The sequence below is a fragment of the Callithrix jacchus genome, chromosome 7 (genome assembly GCF_049354715.1).
Source record: "Callithrix jacchus isolate 240 chromosome 7, calJac240_pri, whole genome shotgun sequence".
NCBI classification, from domain to species: domain Eukaryota; kingdom Metazoa; phylum Chordata; class Mammalia; order Primates; family Cebidae; genus Callithrix; species Callithrix jacchus.
In genome coordinates this window covers 158,786,850-158,792,849 of record NC_133508.1, presented here as the reverse complement: position 1 = coordinate 158,792,849, position 6,000 = coordinate 158,786,850, and positions in this window count along the sequence as shown.

Genomic DNA, 6,000 nt, shown 5'->3' with positions numbered 1-6,000 from the left:
ATTTTTCTTAAAAAAATAAACTTACTAATTTTTATATTTTATATAGGATAATTCTAATATTTGAAGTTATTTTGTAGGAATATGTGTATGTAAATATATATACATATACACAAACACTTTAGAGAGATTCATTTTGTATATTAATACATATGCATGCATATATTAATATATATGTGTATGGTTTTGTTTTTGTTTGTTCAGTTCTACTGACTCTTCATGTGGCCTTAGTGTTGTGTATTCTATGATTTTTTTTTTCTTACTGGGAATTCATTTTTCTTAAAACTTTGTTCATGAGATATTGGGAAGCTTCTGTTGAGAGTTTATTCCCTAGAAAAAATATATATCTGTCTGAGCCAGCCATCTGTAACTACTGTTCTAACCTTTTTAAAAATCCAATTCTTATCTTTAAAACAAAAACACTTGAGTAGCATGATTTTAAACTTCAAAAATAAAAGAGGCCAGACTTGTTATTACAAATTCTATGCAGACATTCTGTTTTCCCTTTCAACCACAGCCCAAGGCTGACAAAGGCAAGTTCTTTGCATCTCTGTGCAGTAGATCGGAGTTCTAGTTCACCCATTCACAAAGTCTATAGCCTGCCATTGGAGACTCTTGGCTTTATGCAGGATTCCTAAAATGACTCCTCACATCTTCTAGGTTTTTGCCTCCAGTCACTCTCAAGAATATCAAATAAAAACTTTAATGGAGTTTAATTGGAAAATACTCATCAGAAGACTTCAGATTTCAGTGGGTCAGTTCTTTCTCTGAATTTTTAATACGTTTCCCTTCCTCCCCACCCCACAAACACTTCTTCCTCTCCCTTTCTCTTATTTTGAGGATTTATTTTTAAGCCAAATGAGTTATGTATTATGCAAAATATTCTTTATATTTTACATTCTACTTTTTGGTACCTGGAGGTTTTTCTACTGTAACTTTCCTACCATATCAGTGGAGTCAGAAGTGCAGGATTGGATCTACCAATTGAAATGTCACTCTGACCTTCAGAAAACTGCCAGGGAGGCTGAGGTGGGAGGATCACTAAAGCCCAAGAGTTTGAGTCCAATATGGCAACTTATTGAGACCTTATCTTTAAAAGAAACATTTTGCGTCTATAAAATGATTTAGTTGGCTGCCATGCCACAGTAGGAAACTAGAAGCTAGAATAAGAAACTAGCATCTTTAGAACATTACAGTGCTTCTAAAGGAATGCAATGTGTGACAGAGATGATCACAGACACTTTCAAACTTGTTGTGGAGAAAAGACATTAAGCACTAGCTACAATTGAAATTACTATTAAAAAATCAGTTTTGACACTAGAAAAGGCATGTTTATTTTTGCCCATGAAGGAGAACAGCTATGGGACTGATGTCAAACAATTGGTTTCAGAACTTGGATAATAGGCAACACGTAAGTGGTATCTCTGGGAGAAGAATAACAAATGAGGTGATCCTGTAAATCTACCAGTTTGTTGCATGGTGGTAAATTCCCTGACTTTGGCACAAGGAAGGTGGCTCAAGTAGCAGTGAGTAGCAGTCTAGCTGACTGGCAGAGAGATGTTTGAATTGTGACGAACATGGCAGCTGTAATTTGCAGAACAGAACGCCAGAAAAAGAAGTTAAGCAGAGAAAGGCTCCAGAAATCCTCATAGGGTGTCTCTCAATCCTTTCTAAATAATAATCTGCATATGCATAGAATGAAACAATACAGGGCAGATTTAAAAACAATTCCAGGGGGTGGAAGAAAGGCATAAGAAAAGAACAAAAAAAATGAGAAAAATGAAAAACAAATGGCAAGATGGTCAATTTAAACCTGACTCTATCAAAATTACATCAAGTATAAATGCTCTAAGCACTTCAATTAAAAGGCATAAATAGGATTGTTCTGGAGATCTCATTCTGGGCCCATTTGTCTATATTGAGCTAGATCCCACATACATTATTTCTGCTGCAGTCTTAGAAGATACCTCCTGAGTGTGATAATGTGCCATCAACCCCCTCTTATAAGTGATTTCATGACAAAACTCTTGGGTGAAGCTTTGTCCACCACCTCTTTCCTGCCTGGAACCTAGAGGTAGATCAAACATCACCTCTTAGTAGCCACCTGTGACTCATAGCCCCAAGAGCTGTCTCTGACGATGAAGGGTTTGGATAGAGAACCGGGAAGGGAGAGAATACAGGCTTTCCAAAGAAGGGACTTGTGTGTTCCTTGGTCCCTCTGTTCTGTGCAGGTAAAGCTAGTTCTCCAGCTACAGCACATGATAATTTATTTTATCCTGTCTTTGCCCACAGGATCTCCCAGCCGCTCCTTACTGTACCCTCTACCTTCTAACCCTGTTCTGTAGTCACCTCCTTGAAGAAATGCCACTGAGCGGAACCTCCTGGCTTCACTCTCACAAGCACCCTTGTGTCCATCAGCATGGTTGCTCAGGACAACTCCCAGTGGAGGTGGGGCAAGTGGGTAATAACTGGTGGAGCTTCAGCATATCATATGTTTTCCCACAAAGTTCCCATTAAAATAATTATATTACCTGGGTGGGGAGAGGAGAATGGCAGCATTCAGCTGGCAGACTGGCAAAGAATATTTCACCAAATTAAGTAGAAGTCACTGGTCTAGGAAGGGAAGCCTCAGGGAAGAGAGCATTTTTTTTTTTTCTGAGACAGTCTTACTCTGTCATCCAGGCTGGAGTGCAGTGGCGCCATCTCAGCTTACTGCAACCTCGGCCTCCTGGGTTCAAGTGCTTGAAGAGAGTTTTATTTTTTTTAATGAGGGAAAGATGAGGGTGGAGGAGAATGATGGAGAGGGATGAAGGGATGACAGGGAAATAGAAACCTAAAGGGGCTATGCAAGAAGAATTATAGTTTGCATGGGTTAGGGAGGAGAATGAGTCTTGAGATTTCAAAAGGGAGCTTAACATGGATTCACATTGTGGCTCAGCTACCATCTGTGTGACCACCTTGAAGCCCATCTCAGGTTTATTTTCCTTATGGGTACAGGGTGGTCATGAGGATCTCATGAGATTATGTGCATGAAGCTCACACCTTAGAAGGCACATGCATACATCACGTTTGCTTAAGATTGATCCTCCTTCCTGCCACAGGAAGGAAAAACAACAGTCACAGCAGAGGCCAGGAGGAATCATAGTGAGCATCTGTGCAGTCATTAGACCTCTCAGAGCACTTTCCTATAGGTCATCACAATTTTCCAAGTTCTAACAATCTCAACAGGTAGAGAGTCTCCAGCAGTGCCCCTGCTTGCAGAGAGATAGAATTAAGATCCCAGTCTACTTGGTGGTAAACTAGAGCAGAACTTTTGAGTCTTCTGAGCCTTGAATCTGACTTGGTTCTCAAAGGCTTTTTGATAACCCATGCCACACCTTTAAACCTGGCATGTTTAGTGCAGTTAATTAGTTGGGCAGAGAATAACATATGCACTTTTGAGAGACACTAATTGTGAGTGGTTAATCGGGAACTTCTCTGGGTGTGTGGTGTCTGCTGCGCACTGTGAAAGGCAGAGTCTGCTGCCTTTGTAGGAAATTAGCACTTGACACTGCTGTTTTCCTGCTGTGCCAAGCCAGCCAGAAGGAACTTTGCCAGGTTCTTAAGGGCTTCTGGGCCCAGCTTTGCTGATGAAGACACAGGAATCTGAAGTGCTTTGATGAGGCTTTGTGTGGATTAATTTGGGTTCAAGACTATGTTGGTGTGAACTGAGCTTTGAGGGACAGGTGTGAAAAAGAGTACCAGGTGCTTGCAAGGCAAGGGCAAAAGAGTAAAGGATGTAAGGAAGCAACATCATCACTGACCACCACTCTTAGTTCAACTAACACACCATCTATGGAACCATTCCTATGTGCCAGGAAACGTGCTGACCTTTCTTCTTATGTGATCTCTTGAATCATCACAGCAACCCTATAAGAAAACATTTATATTACTCCAAATTACAGATGAGGAAACAAAAGGTCTCTTAGCAAGATTGAATAAGTCATCTGAGGTACATAATAGAAAATAAGAAGGCATCATTTGAATCTCAGGCTTTCTATCTTCAGATCATTTGCTTTTTACACCTGTACTACATTGTCTGTCACCAAACTGATCTGATAAATGACCCAGATCACTATATTGATTGGCAAGAAGGGGGAGATATCTTATGGCATGGGCATTTTGTTGGACAGGTTGGCCTGTGTCCACAAAGAAAGCCAGGTCAATTCCATGGCACCAAGACAGCATTGCAAGGGCTCGGGTCACACTGTGTCCTCCTGTCTAAATCCCTCTAACCAACTGAACACAGGAATTACTCACAAGATTGGTTACTATCTATATTACTTTGTCCAGGGTCCTCAAAGCAGTGGTCTGAGCGTTGGGATGGGGTCCTAGTAAGGAGGGCGGTTGCATGCCAGATCATCATATTATTATGAGTTAGCAGTTCCTGAGCATTACCCTGCACCAGGCATTCTGCTAAGTGTTGTCATGTCTCACATAATCCTCATCACAACACTATGAAGTGGGAACACTTATATCCACTATGCAAAAACTGAGACTTAGTTTGAGTAACCTGCCTGGAGTCTTACGGAAAATGCTGCAGCTGTGATTTAAACCCAAGTCGATTTGAAGCTAAGCCAAGCTTCTCAACCTTGATCCTCTGTTACCATCATTCAAGGCAACCAATAAATGTCACTGAATTGATTTGAGATTAATTATCACCACCACCACCCTTTCCCAAATAATATGGGTGGCCTTGTGAATGTGTGAGCTCCCAGTCACCAGAATGGCTCACTTAGAGCCTGTGTGAGAGATCACACCTTGGGAGAGGTTGGACAAAACCATCCCTGCAGCCTCATCAGATCTATCAGATCTTTTGATTCAGTCAACTTTTAGGGTAAAAGCAGGGTAGTTTCAGACCATCTGGAGAGGCATAATGACAATTCTCAGAAAATCTTTGGTAGCTCTCTGAAGTCTAACAAGCACTTCTTAAGCAAACCTCTAAGCTGTCCCCACCACCTTACGGCCTTCCTTTCTGAGACCAAATTGCAATGATCTGGGAGCCAGGCTGATGCACTCCTCCACAGTGCCCCCTTCACCATTCTCTTCTGAGCATTCTTTCCTCACTTTTCTATGAAGTCTCTCTCTTCCCAGTTGATCTCACCTCAGCTCAATCTTTCCCTCAATACTAAACTGAAAACATGGAAATTCAATCACAGTGAAGGCTTCCTTTACCCCAGCAGGTCCTACAAGCATTTAATAAGTTTTGTGGACACATAAATAGATCATGAAGCAGTTGATAAGAATAACATTTCTTGTCAAGACAGCCCTTATGCAGGAGGACTAGCACACACACAAAAAAAAGAGCACAGGAGAGAACTTCACGAACATTGATAGTACATGAAATAAGGTTTGCTTTTGGAGAAAAGGGAACAGAGAAGTTTTGAGATGAGAACATGCTGGATACCAAGAGAAAAACAGTAAATTCTGAAAGTGGGGAGGTGGATTGCAGGGGTAGAAGTTGCAACAGAGTTCCATCAGGTGAGGGGATGAATGCCTGCGATCCCATCACTTTGGGAGGTGGAGGGGAGGATGCCTAGAGCCCAGGAGTTCAAGACCGGCCTGAGCAACATGCAAGACCCAGTCTCTACAGTAAAAAAATTTAAAATTAGCTGAAATCCCTTCCTGACTTCCCAGTTCCTTGAAAGGCTGAGGTAGGAGAATCCCTCGAAGCCCAGGAGGTCACTGCAGTGAGCTATGATCAGGCCACTTTACTCCAGCCTGTGTGACAGAGTGAGACCCTGTCTCTAAACAAAAACAGCAACGAAATCTCTATCTCTTGGCAGCCTTGGAAATAATTACAGTCCATAGGAAAATCAATCAGCAAGCTTTTACTGAGCCTTGGGCACGATGGCAATGTGAAACCAAAAGACCAGGTCCCTTAGCAAGGAGAGTGCAGAGTACTGGGGAGATAAAAGTAGCACACTTGAAACAGCAAGAGAGCAATTAATGCCAAACTGTCTG